The following is a 19,847-nucleotide window of genomic DNA, read 5'->3' as shown; positions in this document are numbered from 1 at the left end:
GTTGTAGCAGTGCAGGTATTCCATGCAGTATCTTAACAGAAAATGTCACTCATGGATACATGTAGTCACAGCAACAACCACTCTTAAGGGTAATTGGTACCTCCCATGTTGATGTCGCAAAACTTCAAAATTCCTAGTGAAAGTCTAACACAAAACACACAGAGTGAGATCATTGCAACTAAACAAAACAAACAGAAAAAACACTTTCAAAAAAAGTCTGAAACAGTGTATTTCTTTGTTGCATCTACCAGAAACATAATAAGTGGGCAAAATTAAAACCCATCTTCACTGATGTGTCCAAGTCGAACAGGACAGAAACGATAAAAAGGCTTTTTATCACCAATACACAGGTTCATTAGTGCAAATAACATTGGTAACTTGAGCATCTTTGAAGGCGACATTAAAACATGTTTCACAACCTAATAAGCTGACGCTAAAACATTAACATTATTAAAAGTTATAGAAAAGTGTGATGTGAAATTGTAAAAACTGGGTAAAACGTAGTGGTGTTAAACTCAAGGTCTCAGTGGCCAGAATCTTGATACAAATGCTGAAATACGTTCTCAAGTTTTGCACTGACCAAGAAGGACACATTTATTTGAAAGACATCAGCCTTTGGGGGACTGGATAAACAAAGTAAGAACCACATGTTGTCTTTTTTGGCATTACTCTGTTTCCTCTCTTTACAAACAAATTGTAATTACTTTTTTGTTGCACTTCAAAGCCTTTTTTAACACTTTTCCCCTCCACTATTTGTGCTCTTTGATGATCTTTCTGTGTAGTGTGTTGGATGAAAATGTACTCGAATTGCAGTCTTAAAATCACTTTGCTGAAATTGCTATACAAGAGACACTATCATTATTTAGCAGCTGCAAATTACTGACCAAAAAGCTGCCTGATAATAATAATTTAGGTTAAGCAGGGCAGGCTTTGATTTTTGACCAGGACTCTGGAATTTTTATTGCCTGGAACAGAATTTTAGATAAGAAAAAGATTTTAGAAGAGATTTTAGAAAAAAGACAGGGTTACATGAGTGTTAAAAAGCAGAAGGACTACCTTAACACCTGATATATTTTACTTCTTAAATAAGTAATAGTGAAAAAAATAAAACTGCCTGAGTAATCTACAGGTGGGGGTAAGGCTTTTGAGTAAAGCTCTGTTCTGTGAGGAGCAGATAATTTTGTATCTAATTCATTATTTATGTTAATGCATATTGCACCTACTCAAAAATAACATAGTGTTATAAAAAATACACACTTATACAAAATTCTATAGTGTTTCATAGGTATAAAGCACATTATTATGCAGTCAATGTCTGTCAAGATGAGGAATAAAATCCCCTAAGCAAATATGTGTTTGCTTATTATAGCATTTAACTTCTTCAAAAGCTAATCACATCTCTAGACTTGTATTTGTACCTCAGTGACAAGAAACTATAATGCCACTTGAATTTGCATGTTCCATTTGTTGTTTTTTTGTTTTTGTTTTTTCCTGTTTCCCTTTCTTAAAAAGAAATTCTATATGACAGAAAAAAAAAAATTCAATCATCCCTTCTGGGAGTTGAACTGAATTCAAAATCTAACTAAATACAAGCTGTAAGACATGCTAGTAAATCAATATTTTAGGCCCTGGGCAGGCTCATACAGGAAGTCCAAGGAGTACACTGGTAAAAAAAAAAAAATCCAGCTTTTCCAACGATTAAATCTTTATAAACAGCAAATTTAATTAATCAGTGAAAAGGGGTTTATTTTTACAAAGACTGAAAGCTGAATGGGTATGATTGAAAACCCACATAAGACCTGTACTACATGAGCGGGACTAATTCATAGCCCTTATTGTCCCTGAAATTTAGTTTGTTGAGGGTAGAATGTAAAACCATCACAATAGACTATCAAATAAACTTAGTGCTCCGCTTGATTCTATTTCCCGATTTTGTTTGAACTAAATCTCAAAGGACTGCGCCTGCTGTGTTCATTGTGCATGACTTCACACAAACTCCAAGTGGCCTCAATAAAGTGAGAAAGCATAATTGGCATGTAGACTTTCCACATAATCTCCATTTTTAGTTAAGGAACAACACCTCATAGGCCTGACAATCTGGCACCCCAGATCCCTCCCATCTCTCTGTTCTGGTCTCCCAGTGGGTAATCACCAGCCTGAGCTGATTCGGCCTGGAAGGCAGTGCTGTTTAATGAGCGATGGAGGGCATGAGTGAGGAAACAACAGGTGGGGTGTCAGATTGATGCACTGCAGCTGGGGATGGGCCATTTTTCTTGCCAGCTGTCGGTCTGAAAGATAATAATAATCAAAAAGGGGATGTTAGCAGAAGTGCTCTTGCTGTCAAGACTACGGAGAATGAGTCGGGGGTCACAAGATGTTCACGTCTCGCTGCTGTTCATTCATCCGACACCGATACAACCGTTATCAAGGTAAATAGTGATGTTTCTACATGCTGTACAAAATCTGCTAAGAAAAGGACTTTTACATATTCTGAATCACAAACTTCGACATACACCAAAACGTTTATCAGAGCAAAACAGACGTCATGGTACACCAAATTGAGAATTTACTTTTAGTGTTGTTCAGACAATTTCAACAACTTTACAGCAGAATACTTAACTGTGCGAGCTGAAAAAAAAATGCTTTTCTACAGTGCAATATGTCTTAGTAAAGTTGATATGCAAAATTAACATTTGAAGGCTATAATTTCAAATGACACTTTACTGAGGCTTTTCTGGGGTGACTGTGTAGAAATATATCTGAATAATTTGCTTCATCATTACTACTAAAGCCTCAAGATAGTGTCAATGAACACCAAGTCAAGTATTCAGCATTTCTCTCCAAAAACGAGTGCTGTGGTACACCATGGCCTGCAAATGGTGTGAATACTGGCACATTTTTTATAAGTAGTTGCTAGTATGTTTGGTCCAAGTTTGGAAGCAGTTTCTATGGTAACAGTGCTCTATGTTCACTGCTTGCTGATGATTTGCAGATTTAATCACTATCTCTTTTTGAAATGACCGTTAACTCTTAATGCTTATTTCACAGGCTTACATTGTGTTTGTAATTAGTTGGACTAGTTATGACTCACAAACCAAAACTGTGCTTCATTTGTACAAATGCATTAGAGGTGTTGTGACATTTTTGCACTCTCAGAAGTTGTTAAAACATATTTTCCTCACAGCAACACCCTAAATAACTGATTTTTAAACCAAATACTAGAAGAACCAAGGCTTGATACACAGTTGTTAGGATTATTGATGAGTGATTCACACTGTTGTGTACAAAATACCCCTCTGACCTGACTTTTAAAGCTGCAATGTTTTAATATTTGGTGCAGATTGACTTTGTGAGTTCTCCATGTAAGTCTCAAAGTCACTGATCCCCCATTTTAAAAGCTCAATTCAGGCACAAAGCTTACGGGTTTAATCATGTTGGTCCCACAATGACACAAGTGATAAATGAAAATTAATTGGAGATAAGTTTAAATCTTTTTGTGTAGCTGTAATCAAGATGAATGCAGAAAAAAAAACTTAAGAGGAAAAACAGATGATGGGATTGTTGAGGGATAAATCACATGCAAGACGGCCAAGAGATGTATCTTGCAAGAAATGAAAATAGTCACTTTTATACATTATTTTTAATTAAAATATGGATTTAAGTGCCAAGCTTTTTTTAAGTTTAAATTAGGTAGAAATACCAACTTAAAATGCATTATCTTTACAATAAATATACATAAAACAACCACAAATGTATTAACTTAGGATGTTTTCTGAAATAAAATAAAAATTTCTGAAGCTAAATGACTTAAAAAATGGTAACAACTGAATAAATTTGCTTAGGCAAATTAGTTTAATCTGAATTAAAAAAAATAAAAAATACTGATACTTTTTAGAGTAATCCGGTTTCTCGTGTCAGATAAATGTTTTTTTGAGAGTCCCCCAACAGCTATTGAGCTCTCAGAAGCATTTCAGCGAGGCATTTCAACATGAAGCGATTGACTTGCTCAGGCCATTCATCAGAAATTTCTACAATGTGCTGGGCTGCTGTGCGGAGGAAGATTAAGCTATGACCTTCGCACAGCATCAAAGTGGAGATGAATCCTGGGCTGGTTCATCTGATTGCTACTCGCTTTCTTAGTTTTCACTTCGGATGATTGTGCACTTAAAAAATGTTTGCTCAGCTGTTAAAGGGCAATTAGGTGTGCAGAGATTAAAATAAACAGCCTTATAGATAATGTTGTGACAGCTAAGAAGAAGGAAAACGCCAGAAGTCTCAGTTACCGACAGTTTTATATATAAACGCCAAAAGTTAAAATCTGATGTATTTTTAGTGTATGTATATATGTATTCCCTCTTGCACTGTTCTGTTTTCATTATTATGTATGTTTCCTTAATGAGCATAAATCTTTTGCAGCACTCAGCACAAAGGGGGTGTTTCATTATTGATTTTGCTGTAAAAGAGCAGCTAGGAGTGAGCTATCGCATTTTATTTAAATTCAGTTGGACTCCATCTATTAATGTAGCAACAATTTACAACACACATTATCTCAAGGTACTTCACAGGACAAATGATTCAATTAGCCATTGAACAATTATTATTAATTCCCTAAAAATACATATATATCTATACTCTAATCAATATAATATATTTATATCATGAAGTAGTAATTCCAGCTGGATCTGAGTTATAGTGCAGACACATTCAGTTTTTAATAGCAACTATCATAAATGTATCTATCAAGGGAAGCAGAGATGGTCGCATTGACTCTCTGACTTTGCAGCAATCCCTGTTTCTAAGCAAGCACTTGGCGACAGTGAAGAGGAACAACTCACTGCATTCTTAACGTTCTTTCTTTTTTTGTTTTGATACAAGCAGATCATATTTTGCCCCAGTCCTAATGAAACCTCCACCAAAACCTGCCTCGGCTGTGAGTCAACCGGTGGTTGAAACAACAGAACAAGACGCACTAAAAACACAGAAGCACTGGTCCGAGTGTACTTTATATGGAAAAGTAAAACAGAGCTAACACCAACACTGGCTCTGTCAGTGGATTCTTCAAGCCAGAAACAAAGCTAAACAAAATAGCTCTAGGCCATGTGAAACATCTAAGGGATGAAAAATAGAGTGTGTATATAGTAAGTCGTACCAGATAAGTGATATTACAAAAAACATAGCGTACCAGGTCAAAATTTTGAATTCCACACCATTTATCCTAGTTTAGATTCGCTGTTAGTAATAGTAGCTCACCAAAAGCAACACTCATTTTATGTTTTAAAGATTGTCTCAATAAAACTTGATGTTCCACAAAATCCCCTTCATCTCATCATCTTTAGAACGTGTCTTTTGCATCTTTTGATTATAAATATGGTTTCTATCTATATACGCGACAAAGTCAAACATATTTAAGAAAATGTCTACAACTCCTGCATCTCTGATATCCACCAAATTTCCTAAATCCTATGGCATCCCAAATCCTTACACATTTCAGAAGCAAGCTAATTTTGTTAGCCTTCATGACAGGGCAGAAAAAGGTTTTGCAACGCATGGAACATGAAGCTACAGGCAGGAGTAGTTCAGTCAAATTTTACAAATTTTGCCTTTGTATTATTAGAGATAGTGCAAAGATATTTAGCCACAAACTCAGGTTTATTGACATTACTGATGAGTGTTTTAATTTACTCTAACACAACATTTGTCTCAAATCATAGCATGAATGAGTTGCCTTGAAGTGTGAAATTAAAAAGCTTCAAGGTAATTTTATTTGCATTAAAAACTCTCTGAATGCAAAGAGACTGAATGATTAATAACAACAAAGAACACGATTCAACAGATCAGGAAGGTATAAACTCTTATGTGGAGGACATGAACGAGAAATGTTATAATTAAGGTTTTATGTTTATTGACACCATGTAACTGGTTAATTTTCTCAAGCGCATCATTAGATCGTAACGAAGCAAAAACTAGTCTCCCAGCATTTATGGGAAGGAGAGGCCATGTATTGATTACCATCGAGCAACTCATGGCACCCACGATGTTCCTGTTAGATGAAAAGCAGTCTTTGTGGCACATAGAAGCCGCTTCATTCATCGAGCATTTGTCATCTTCAATGGCTGATGGTTTAAAATATTTCTAATTGGTATGAAACTACAAACTGCTTAATCATGCTGCATTACCAATCAGAGATCTAATCAGCTGATTTTTTTTTTTTTTTTTTTTACACTGTCACTGCTCTTAAGAGATGTCTGCAAAACAAACTGGAAAGTGGCTTTGGTGCAAACAAACTTTATTTTAGGACCAATTAGTTTTGTGCTGTTCATACTTTTACTGATAAAGAGTATGTTTTCCTGTATGTCCATTAAATAGCACTTGATCGTTAAATCTGAGTTGAAAATGTGGCGGAAAGCATGTTTATTGTTCTGAAGATGTCCTTAAACTCCAATCTATATTGGACTATGACATGCTATTTTCTCTCAATTTCTTCAGTTTCGTCAAACCAACGGCATTATGCTTTGTACATTCATGCCTAGTGATGCACTTCACACTCAGTCTGTTGAATTTAATTCATGGAAGCCTTTAGGGTTTTCTCCTAGGTTCAGTTTGATTGAGCAGGCGAAATGCGTTGCTTTTCAAGCTCAAGTGTGCTCAAAAAAAGCATCACGACCGCATAGAAAAAAAGCCCCTCTGTCCTTGCAAGTATAGCTGATGAAAATTTATGCAGAGCGTCCTATCTAAGATGTTCATCCTTTTCCATCATAAAGCTGCGGTAAAGACTGAGTGCCTCTGTAATCCATACCATTCACTCTGTTGTTTCTCTGAATAACCGGAATTTCTCACATGATCTCTGTTTCAGTCCAAGAAGCCTTTTAAAGAAGTCACATGATGACTTTTGTAAAAAGAAAAAATTAGATACCTAAGGAAAACAGTAATGACGACAAGGTATTGTGACAGGATTGAATGCTAGTGTTTAAGAGACTTGCCAGTAGTCAAAACTGCACTCAAAAGCTGACACGTTGGGATCTAGAATGTCAGGCCTGTAGTGTAATTTTAGTTAAAAAAATGTGGAACAAATACATGTTTAATTGTTTTAGAAATGTGAAACTATGAAACACTGTGGTATGATTTAGGAAAAAAAAGTATTTAGCCATCAATAAAAGAGTTTACAGTTGGTGAAAAAAGCTGAAAACCAGCAAACCAAAGAATCTCAGCAATGCAACTGTGAGATAAGGAATGAGTAGCATGTTGTTGTGGGTGTTTTGCTGCAGGAGGGTTTGGTGCTCTTCACACACTAAGTGGAACCATGAGGAAAGATGATAAAATAAAAAAAAAATAAAAATAAAAACTATTGAAAAAACATCTCATATGTCAGGGAGTAAAAACTTGGTTGGACAATGACCACATGCAGTCCCCAAAGTAGAACAGAAAAAGACAGGAGAGTCGATGGTTTTATGTGGCCGTCACAAAGCGCTGGCCTCAACTACACAGTAAATCTAAGGAAAGAGCTGAAAAGGTGGCCATCAAACCTGACCCAGTTGCACCTGCTCCTTCTGGAGGAATGGACAATTCTTTCAGTGATAATTGTGAAAAGCGAATCATTTTTAGCCCTATTTGACCTAAAACAGAAAAAAAAAGTCCTCTAACGCAGTGTTTATAAATATCTGTTTCAACTATCTGTTTGTTTTATGCTAAATGCATGCAGCAAACAGCATGGACCATGGAGCCATAAAGCACTGCATTTATGTGTTGTTTCTGTTTTTAATAATATAAAGACTATTCTCTGGTAAGATTGTTTTTTTTTTATGTTCATCTTTTAGGTTTCTCAGTTGTCTCGTTTACTTTTATACTCACAGCGAGTATAAAAGTGAGATGCCATAAAACACAACTCTTTCTCCTACGTTTATTAACACATGCATAATATGCAGCTAGAAAAAAATCATTCAGTGATGGTGATTATCCCCTAACACTTGAAACAGCGTTCCTAAACAAGGTTTTGACAGGACTTTTGCAGGCCAGCTGTATCGGGCTGTTATCTAAAGGATGTTCATCAAGCGATGCAGGTGCCTGAAGATGCACCGCCATGCAACCCAGCACCTAATTATTCTGCAAAAAGATGGCAAATAAGAGCCAGAGCAGCGTTCAATATGCCTCATTCTGCCATTTCATGATGCTTGTTTACTAAAGGGTTTTGTGCATCATAAGGCAACCAGCAGGTGGCTGAGGAAACTACACAAACGTTTCTGGCATTCTGCGGTGGATTCATTTTTGTTCACTTCCAAATGAATGATGACTGATTCACACCCCAGAGTGAATCTGCACATTTCCAACATCCCCCCCCCCAACATTTTATCAGTCTTATAGTCTGCTGAGCATTTTTTCCCACCTCAAGCACACAATACACATTGTCTTAGGTGATTAGGTTTTAAAATACAAACCCCTCTGTTACATCACTGTACTTTCTTTAAAAAGAAATAAGGAAGACATTTGCAGGTAAAGAAATGGGAATTTTAAGAGATAATAGCTGCATCTGCTACGTTTCTTTTCTCTCAAAACAAGCTTTGAATTTATTGCGCTACTTCTGCCACTTTCAATCAACAGCTCCGGGTAAATTTATATACATATTTTCCCTAAATAGGCCTAAATCCCAGGTCTGTAATTACTCTTTGCAGTTACTCATAAGGTGGTGATTCAAGATGGAGTTTGTTAATGTTTTCCTAAGAAAACATTGTAGGAGATCTAATCTCAGGAACAGCACATCTTTGTTTTGCATTGTCTAAAGGAAAATGTGCCTGAGGTTGGTTGCATTTGAGAGGTAGTTTTTTTTTTTTTTTTTTTTGTCTTTTCAGCCTTATCTGCTCATTACAGCCTTCGTTAAACATTGGAAATCCTCAGCAAATAGTTCCTCTATACAGAGCACTAAATTACTTTTCTTCACACTTCCGTTTAATACCAATCGTCCCAACGGCAGAACTCAGAGGGCGTTTCTGATGGGCCTGTCCTTTACCACAAACATCTGTAAACAGATGGTCCAACAGGAATCACTGCACTAAAGCAGGTGGGAGATAACTATTCACATCACAATTTTTCACATGATTGTTTTTTTCCCCCTTATTATATGTTCAGATATTGTCTGCATTATTACTTAGATCAGAGGCTTCTAATGGGCGGCCCAGGGACCATTTGTTGACCTTGTAGTGATTTTGTGCGGCCTTCAACTGCAGTTTAAGAGTGATGCTAATTTGGTCTGTCCAGAACAGGTGGCAAATGCAAATTGAAGCTTTTTTTTTTTTTAATCAAGGTGAAAATTACCGACATAATTTTCCTACAGTGGAATTAATACGACGACAAAGTACTCATCGTTTTATAACAAAGCTCTTATAATAAGAAAAAAACATCCACAGACTTTTACTGAAAAGCCGACTTTGCTGCAACCAAATCAGCCTTTATTCAATTTATTAAACTGGACTAAATATAGCTTGTGTTTTGAAAGAAAGTGATCCAAATCCTGCTCTTAAAACTGAGAATAAACTTGTTCATTGGAGCTCAGACAAATTTGGAGTTTTGGATCTACGATGGATAACATCCCTTTCCTACAAAACAACAACAAAGAAATCTGACTTCCTGATTTGCTTTTAGTTTTCTTATATATTATGTTATATTATGTTATAGGATACTTTTGACTCAACAATTTTGGCCACTGGAAAGAAAGCATGGACACCCCTGACTAGGATAGTAATTAGTTGAGAGGACGCCTGACTGAAGTGAAAAACCTGATGGGAAGGATGGAAATCTGCAGTATAAAATTTGCCCGCAAAGGATGTGGAAAAATAGACTGACATTTTATAACACGACTCCAAAAAACAATAATCCTATGGGTCTTTATCAAACTTATTTCTGTCTTTTTTTGGACTGTGCTCATTCATATCTTATGTGTCCTCAAAACAGCAATCATCTCACTTGTTACTGAATCCAATGAGTAAGATTAAAAGGAACAATAACTGATTATACGTTTGCATTGTTTCCAGTGAAGTGTGCTACACTATAATGCCACTTTGACGTCTGCACATAAAAGGCTAACTCTGTCAAAAGCAATGAAAACTAACAATTCTTAGATTAGACTTTTACAGATTAGCAGCCACTGTCAAAACACACAGCATGAATTGTGAAACCATTTTTAAAAGTCTTTATATGAAAACGATGAATTACTTTGAAGAACTGTTGATTTTTTTTGTTTTTTTTTCTTCTTACATTTTGACACATTACAACCACAAAGTTCAGCAGCACATAGTTGAACATTGGAATGTCCATTTATAATATGCTCCTAATTACTCTTGGATTTAGGAATGTACTTTGACTAGACAGTTGTAAAATATAAAAAATTTAAATGTCTTTGTCCTTTACTTAGAATGTTTCGATATAAACTATTTAAATGATATCCTAGCTGTATGTTGAAGGCTGTATTTATTTATTTATTTATTTATTTTTTTTTTGAAGATGAATCCTGACCACAGTCTGAAATCTTTTGCAGCCTCCAGCTGGTTTTCTCCCAGAATGGGCCTACCTTTAGTTACATGTTCTCCTCATTTCTACCAGTCTTCCTGCCCTGCTGAATCAAAGGGTGCCCCCAGCACAATGCTGCCCTTATATGGATGGTGGCCTGAAGGGGATGTGCAATGTTTCCCACCACACCTAGTATTTTCCGTGGATTTGAAAAAGTTGCATTTTAGTCTCATCTGTCTGGAGCATTAGTGTGTCCATTATGTGGTTTTAAATAAACTTAAAGTGAGGCATCTTATGCATCTCCTGCATCAATGGCTTTTTTCCCTTGCAATTATTTTGAAAAAGTAATGAGTTGTGGCATGCTCAACAAATATGGAAAACTGAGCTGTAGAGCTGTAGAGTCACTAGACTCTTGGCTGCTTCTTTACATACTGCTCTATTTATGTTTTTGTTGGTCATCCATTTCAGATGATTGGACACCACAGTACTGTATGGCAAATCGGTACATTTATTTACCAAATATTTACTCCATAATTGTGCTTAAAATATTTTGAAATCACTAGTTCTGATTTTGTCTGTTGTGTTCCTTTGTCATCACAATGCCGGATGTTCGCTAATGTTTTCTAATATACAACAGTTCCAAGGTCCCCGGAGAATGGCTGTATTTATTAAGCGATTGAATTGGACACATTCCGACTATCGTTGTCAGCTAGGTACATTATGAAGGCACGTGTTTGAAATGTTTTTTTTATTTTTTATTATTATTATTATTTAGAGATAAAGGGAGGTTAATTAAATTGCAGGCTACAATTTTGGGAATTTGATTTTTAAAACATTTAGAACACATATTTTGTCTTCCTTTTCATGATTATGCATCACTGAGTTGGTCAAGCACATTAAAGTCCTGAAAAAAATGCACTGAACTTTGTGGTTGTAACACAGAAAAATGTTACAGGGGATCATGCAAGCACTATATGCTGTCAGGCTCCAGTGAAATGTTGCTTCTTTTATTCATTTTTAGCCAAATAAACAGTTTGTCCCTTTCATTCGTTTTCCTCCTGTGGCTAATTCCATGATCCGTCCTTTCATCATAAACCAAGAAGCGTTGCCTCATTATTCCTTTTAACAAAACAGCTGAGAGTCACATGTGACACTCGCAACTGAGGTGGCAGAACTGCTCTTGTAAAATGGCACACAGTATTCACAGCACAATAAGTATTAATGGTTGTCAAGAACTGTGCCACTGAATTAGACCATGCTGTTGTACCATATGTTTCACAGCTTTTTCTACAAACCCTGCTTGGTCCCTTTGATTACAGTTTTGCACGCTGTTAACCAAACAACCAGCGCTCCATTGATTTGTTTAGCCCCTTATAACTTTTTTATAATATAACTCTAGTTTGATAAACTGATTAACAGATTGAAAATGTTTATATCAGTTTTATTGGGCAAAGTTTATAGTGTAAGGTCAGAACTGACAAGATAGGAGAACAAAATATGCGTACATGAATAAACCTTTTTGTATCGGCACAGCACATTTAATGCATATGTTTAAGTTACAAAGCCAGATTTTATGCCGAAAACTGTCAACTTGAATTCGATTTGGATTCATCAATCCACGTGAAGATTTGTGGAAAACTGTAATGCACAATGCCATTTCCATTTAGAAAGGTTAGTCATATTTCTAAAACCACTGTCCCTCCCACCCCCCAGGATATCGGTCTCCCTCAAATAGCAATTTATCGAACAGGGCAGCCTCGTTTTTTCTGCTTCTCATGGTCATGAGCCTCTGTAATTCTCTCTCAGTATCCTCAGCACGATCTCGTTCTCTCTCCTCCACAAAGAGCCGAGCCAAGGCAGCTTGCATACAAAACAGCTGACTCAATCATCCAGCTGTATAATCAAGATAAGGGAGACGGGGACAGGAAAAGGGAGATGTGGAAGGCAAATGCAGGAGACATCTTTAGCAGCAACAGCAAAACGGAGATGTTTTGGAACTGTCACAACTCCCACCATCAAAAGTTGGAAGATTCATTTGGCTGGTAAATCCTAATACAGGTGTGTCCTTTGCACAAAAAAATAAATAAATAAAAAATATTGGAAGAAGATTAACACTGACAGCAACTTAGGATGAGCTTAAAATCTTTAAAGGAAGTCTAGCTTTTTTTAATACCACTAATAAGATATCATTTAGAATTTGTTAAGAAAAAAATATAAAAGAATATTACAATTTTTAAAATTATTTTGTGTAACCTGTCATTATAGTGAACCTGGCGTTAGAGACCCCACTGATGCCCATCTCAATTTCACCAATAATTCTTCATTTGTAGAAAAGACTCTCCAGCAAGCTCAACATCTATACGATTAATTCTGTACTGACTTAGAAAAAGAGAAAATCACTCCATACGAAGACTTCCACTGTTAAAATTAAGCGACACGTCCAGGAAACAACAATTAGTATGCTTTCTTCAGACAGATGGCACACATGCAGCAAAATCCTCAGCTAATCTGAATGAGACTGCACAAAGCAACTCCGAGAACTGGGCACCAATACTGCATAGCACTGCATGAAATATTCCGATCGCTTAAAATTACTCTGTTAAAGTTGCATCAGTTTGTATGCCTTGACTTTTCTTGACGTTGTCAAAAGTACATACAGATTCGTGATGCAGGCTCTCATTTTGTATGCGTTGTTAGGATGTGTGAGGGCCCAAGAAAATAGCAGTATTTATGTGTTAAATAAATATTTAAGAAAACAAAAAAGTTCAGAAAACAACCCCATTATCTGATATTTGTTTATTTCTATGAATCTAAGAAATAAAGTTAGTAAAGTAAATCAAATAGAGCGATCTGGAGCTGGCCATGGTGCTGAAGCGGCTGAAGTATGAGGCTTACAGCTTCCAAGTACCCGATATGCTTTGAATGGACTTGAAAAATGAATGCAAATCTTATGCTCAAAGAAAATAACAATTTCGGGTGATGAAAAAAAATGAAACTAAATGTCGATGGAAACGACAGGCGCGACAACATTGCTCTCCGTGCCTTGCGTCCATCCATCTGATGTCAGGGCGCATGAGCTCTCACTGAAACTAGTGCAAAATCCACCGGGTTGCGCAGACTGGTGCTCAAGTTGAACTATTAATTTTTAAGAGGTAAGCATTACTAACTTGTTCCACACACCGACACAACAGCCAAAGCACTTCAGCCGCGCTATTATTCAAATCACAACATTGGGCTTAGAGATTTGCCGCTAGCAACATGTGAATGCAAAGCATAGAAGCGGATCATAATAAATGCTCTTCAAAGTCTGCAACCTTAAAGTTAGGTTTAAAAAAAAAAAAAATCAGCTTACCTGCTGAATGATGGCAGAGCAGGAACCTTCGTCCCGATACTAAGCAAGAGGGCTTACTGTATCTCACCACGAGCACAACACATTTTCAAACAGAACTGAGTCATTTACGGCGTTAGAGATTCAAAGCAATCATTTAAAGTACAATTTCTAAGCGGAATAATAATAATAATAATTACAAAAAAAAAAAAAAAAAAAAAAAGGATCCAGATTTCCTGCTTTCGGTTTGAGGGTGGCTCAGCAGCAACTGCCTGCTTGAAGCGAGACTGGGAGATCCATTAAGCGGAGACTGATTTAATTCAGCACTGAGCTCCTCTCGTCGCTCGCCTTCATGTTATTCTGAAGAGACCCAGAGCCCTGCCTGGGTCTTTCTATTACACCGAGAGCTGACACCGGCGTTTAACCACTGTCACGGGGAGGCGTGTAGGTAGGCAGATATTACAGTATCAGTTGGGGAAACATCGAGGAATAGGTGCGAGGGGAGGGGAGCGCATGTTGATCCTCCAGACTGGCAGAGGCAAAGTTTAAATCTCATAATAAGATTGTTTGTTACCGCGAGGCTATAAATGGTTGCTGGTTGAAGACGGGTGCCGGGAGGGTTATAGCAGCAGCCCCTGTTGGCGTCGTGAAAAAAGAAGAAGAAAAAAACGCTTCATAAACTTTCCTTTGATTTAAAAAAAAAGAAAGAAAAAATCATTTTTAAGTCACAAGGGAAAAAAGTCAGTTATGTCTTATTGATTTGGAGCTCCAATAACTTTACTGTTATCTATGAACAAACTTTTTCTCCACACTTTAAACCGTTTCAAACTATCCAATTTCACAGTCTGGTAGGGGGTGTGTTTCATTTGGTATTGCAAACCAGTGATTACTTTCTTCCTCAAGGAAAAATAAGCCTACTGATGCAACCAGCAGGGGGCTCCTTTAATATCAAAAGTCACTTTAATATGATCGTTTATCACTATTTGGTAACTGTGTTTTGAAAAATGTAAAGACGAGCCTGTTGAAAGCACTACTGTCTGATAATATGGGCTCCACTTAATATGCTCAGTGGCCACTTTTTAGGTACAAACTGCTAGTAACAATTCCAGATTCATCCAACACAAGAAAGTTGTGTGAGTTATAACCACAGTTTACTGTTGATATCTAGCATGGCAACCAGTCTGTTCTTCTGTGGTTTGGATGGAACATTTTTTAGCTATTCTGATACTCTGTTTGACAACATCTACATACTTAAATAACTAAAGTTTTCCTTACTGCCAGCAAGGGCTCCAAATGGTGTACCTAATAAAGTGGCAGGTAAATGTTGGTTTCCAATGACAACAACAAACTGTGCAGTGTAGTGTTATTGAACTACTCTCACTGACCTCAGCTGTAACCCTCAAGAAAGTAGAATCAAGACTTGCACCAAGCAGTAAACGGGTACACAAAAACATAACTCGGTCCCCTTTAGATTGACAAAAAACACTCAAAATAAAAGATGTGGTTTGAGTGAAGGGTTAAAATGTTAGAGAATCACAGAATGCAATGAAATAGCCCTCACTTCAAAGAGAGGTCATGCCGTCACCCCTGAGATACAAAGTCAATAGAGATCTTTGATCAATTATTTAGCACAAAAATGCAGAACTCATGTTCCAACCTTCGTGAAATTGTATGAACAAAATATGATACAAAATATTGCTTAGAAAAAAGTTAAAATTCATAATACTGCACATGTTATTTATTTAAACAGTTTTTCTACATTCAGATGTTGTGCGCAAACAAGAAACAACACCATAGGGGAATTTATAGACATGATCAAACTGACAGCACATATTCATAAGCTTCATAAATAAAAAAAAAAAGAAACAATAACAGAAAAGCTATTTGAAGTGCACCTCAAGGGTTAAACTCAGACTGTGTGTCCCTGTGCAAACGCAGTCCCAGATTTAATTTATGGAGAATGCAGCCTGATGTCCTCTGTAATGACGTAGACTGGGGGATGACCCAAGCAAGCCAGGAAGCGGCAAACAGGATGCAGATGCTCCTCTCTGAGAGGAAGCAAGTGGCTGCACGGGGGGACTTGGCAAGGACGAGGCAAATTCCTCATCTCCCTGCTGCAGTCACATTGGAGCTGTGAAATGTGGAGATGGACGGCCTGGCCAAGAAAGTCACAGCAATGCAGCTGCAGCTCAGAGAATGACAGACGCAATGTATCATGCCCCCTAATGTCTTCACAACCCATGATACATGGCCTCATACAAACACTGCAGCCTCAAAGCCCTGCACTATCACTGAACAACACCCTAAATGGAAAAAAAGCAAAGCTTTAATGATATCAGGACAAACAGGTGGCAGACTGAAGAGGACTCAGTCATATTCAGAAGTCATTTTTCTCTTGCTAGGAAGCACAACCACAGAAAAAAAACTTTAACACTTTCAATTACGTCTAATCCCCTAAATGTAAAGATTGAAACATTTACATAAAAAAGATGATTAGTGAACTGCCCCATTACAAAAAATATAAATTAAATTATTGAAAGTGTTCAGGCATGATCTAAATATGACAATTCAGAAACTTAAGGCTTTTGTAGCTCAAAGATTGAAGCAGGTTGTGGAGAAGATTTATAATGATTAACCTTCCAGTTAAATTTAGCTTGAGGACACAATTGCTCACATGACATTTATCTATAAGGTTTGATTCCCTTTATGTAAGTCAAAGTCATGATACACTCATAATTCATACAGGCCAATATAGAAAAATAGAAACATGTAAGAGACATTTCCATGTAAGCTAAAAGAACAATAAGCCTCTCAGTTCACTGTTTAATCTCAGAACCTGTTTACATTTTATCATGTTATAGCCACAAATCATTGCATCTAATTGGGATTTAGGTGATAGACCAAAACATGAGTGGTGCTTATTGGGAAAACATTTGAAAAACCATACAGGGTTTTCAAGATTGCAACCAATGAAAATCCAAGAAATGTGACCTCATTTGTTTTCAGACCCCTTAAATCATTGATTGTATTACTGTAATTACAGCTACAAGGCTTTTGAAGTAAGACATTTTTTCCCCCCATTGTTATTCGCAAAATAGCTCAACTTCAGTCTGGATGGTGAGCGTCTCTGAAAATGAATTTCCATGTATTGCCATATATTCTTGTTAATGTATTATCAGATATGAAATTTATGTGGATGATTAAAATGTGTGAATATGCCTTCTTCTTAACCATTCCATTGTTGGCTGTATGTTTAATACAATCCCAGATTTTGCATTCTGCTTCTTGTTTTCCCTCTGGACTATTCAGTGTTTGGCTCCATCCATTTTATCAACTAGGGCTAGTGTTTCTTGACCTGCTAGAAAAAAATATTCCCACACAATGATGCTGCCAAAATATTTCACCATGGGTGCCGATGTTCAATGTGATCTGCAGTGTTAGTTTTGCACCACACCAAATGTTTCCCATATATTTCAAAAAAGTCTCCCTTTCCACATTTCCACCCCCTACATTGCATGTCAAAATCTCAGAATGAGACTTCTTATGGCTTTTTTCAGCTATTCACAGTTGTCCTGTCAACAGATTCTCACACCTTATCTGTGGATCTTTGCAGCTCCTTCATAGTTACCATGGGCCTTTTAGAGACTAATAAAACAACATATTCCCTTCTGTTGAATATGGCAAGACGACAACGGATTTAATTTTAAAACATAACATAAAAACCGTACAGCTTTTTGCTTAAATGTAGATATGACTACTTATAAAGTTTTCTATGAGCGGATGCTTAGTTGAGCAGGAGAGCCAGACTAAAGTATTTTTGTGGTTCTATGAGAATGTCTACCTGTCATTTAAATGGTTTTAATAGAGAGTAGTTCTGATTTCACCTTGAAGTAGGTTGAATTGTTTCATACTGGAGAGGACTGATGATGCTCGGAAATGAAAGAAGCATTACAGTGTCACTGAATGGAGTTGACTCAGTTTAGGTGGAGATGAAAACGGTGGGAAACATTATTCAAATCCTAAATTTGGCTAAGCCAATTTGGTGCTGAGACATGTGACAGGGCAAGCAATATTTCAGGTTTCAGAGGAGGAGGCAGTGACTGCTGGTTTGCATAATGGGATATTTGATGTTTGTGAAGTGCAGGGGAACCCATTTTAGAGGCTAAAGAGTGGAACATATTGTTTAGCCTTTGTAATGCGTTTTCCCACAGTTACTGGCACCCCTGGTGAAGATGGGTCAAAAAACACTCTATAAAATAAATTACTCATATACCGCAACAGTATGATAGTAAAGAGAAAGACAAACAGCTTCAAGTTGAATACAGCATCCAGTGGGGGAAAAAAAAAAAAAAAAAATCTATCTTAAGAAAATATACCATGTGGTACAATTGCTGGAACCCCAAATGTTGATTTGAAAACTAATGTAACTGATATACATTTTAATTTGCACTTTACATTTAAAAATTAGACAGAGTTCAATGAATTTTCATCAATAATGTTTGACTTTCTTTCTCATTGGTGTATAAATATAACACAAATAAGACGCCCTTTTCTAGCCACTGGCCATCAGGCTAGATGAGAACCCAGGATTTTCTTATCAGCGAAGTTAAAAGCTGACTGATAGAAAATTGCAACAAATAAAGGCATCTTGGGGTCATTACAGTCTCCATAAGAACTGATGGTTCTTGAGGCTAAAATTAAGCTTTTTCTGTCCAATTAGCATAATTATAAGCAAGTGGATTTGGCATAAAACAAAAAATGAATCTGCGGAAATAAAACATATCATGACTAATGTTTATAGGGTGGGGGATCTGTGATGATGTAGTCCAATTATTCTTTCAAAACACAACATGATGCAGATGTTAATTTTTCCTAGACACCCTTCAAAATGGGTAAGAAAAGAGAGCATGCCATTTTTGTAACTTAGACGTGTTTTGGTCTTCAAGACTGTGCCTTCAAGAAATAATCCACAAATGTTTTATAGTCTATTCAGAGCGAAACCTAAAGTAAAGTGAAACTTAAAAGAACTCAAAATGTGACAAGCTACATACTACTGCAATTACACAGTAATATATTTAAAGATTTTCAGACATCTTTAAGTGAGTCAATAATTGTGGAGAGCACACAATATAAGATATCTAAGTTGAATTTAATGTGAATTATTCTTGTTCATTATGAGTCACATAATGATAAAAGAAAACATCAAAACAACAAAGGGAAGTCTGATCATAATATATTCTGACAAGTTTATTAAACCAAATGCAAGGAACTGCTGAAGTCTTACTAATCCTTGGCGTAACCTTTACTTTGAGTAGCCCACTGAGTGAGACAGAATGACGTTGATCTGAAGCCATGAGTAATTGTGCAAGTGCCATTTATATTCATTTAAACACATAGTCAGCACAAACATCAAGACTCAAGAAGCCTTTCCATTTCTGATCTGCAAAGAGGCCTCCAGTGAGCAACCAAGTGAACAACCAATGAACTTATTTTCATGTCACACATCTCCACAGGTCTGAAATGCTGTTTGTGCTGCTGAAATATCAATCGGCTGTCGACAAAGACAAGTGGAAAAATTCAAGATTTTATCATCTTATCGGTGGCTCTGCAGGGGAAGTGAAATGTCACTTAAACCAAAGTATTATCCTCCATGATGTTTATTGTCTCCCTGCGTCTGCACTTATCATCCAGCAGTCAAGGTGTCAAGCTTACACCATAATTTCCCCAACAGCTTGGGAGGGAAAAACAGCATAACTTGCTATGTTGTGTTGTAAAATTATGTCCACTCCTGGCACCCTTAATCCTACATGTTCCCTGTGAAGATAGTTGACAGTTTGGGTGCTGGAAGAGACAGACAGCACAAGTGGAGAGGGGAGCGTGGGCAAACTCAGCCAACACTCAGGGAGGAAGGCCGAGCTCCTATGGTGGCTGCCTCAGCATGACCGCTGGTATAAACACACCTCCTACACTAAAAGCCTTGCAAATAAGACAAGGCTATTCTAACAGCTGTGACATGCAGACT

General features: G+C 36.9%; 1 protein-coding gene across 1 annotated transcript in view; it reads right to left on the bottom strand.

Annotated features, from left to right (window-relative positions):
• The window catches only part of elfn1a (extracellular leucine-rich repeat and fibronectin type III domain containing 1a), a 76,749-nt gene extending 62,344 nt beyond the window's left edge, over positions 1–14,405 (bottom strand). The window contains exon 1 of the mRNA XM_007560503.2: positions 13,850–14,405. The gene's annotated coding sequence lies outside the window, so the exon portion shown is untranslated. The remainder of the gene's footprint in view (positions 1–13,849) is intronic.
• Positions 14,406–19,847: the final 5,442 nt, after the last annotated feature.

This window comes from Poecilia formosa, unplaced genomic scaffold (genome assembly GCF_000485575.1).
Source record: "Poecilia formosa unplaced genomic scaffold, Poecilia_formosa-5.1.2 Scaffold115, whole genome shotgun sequence".
Lineage (NCBI taxonomy): Eukaryota > Metazoa > Chordata > Actinopteri > Cyprinodontiformes > Poeciliidae > Poecilia > Poecilia formosa.
This window is presented reverse-complemented; position numbering and strand designations above follow the sequence as displayed.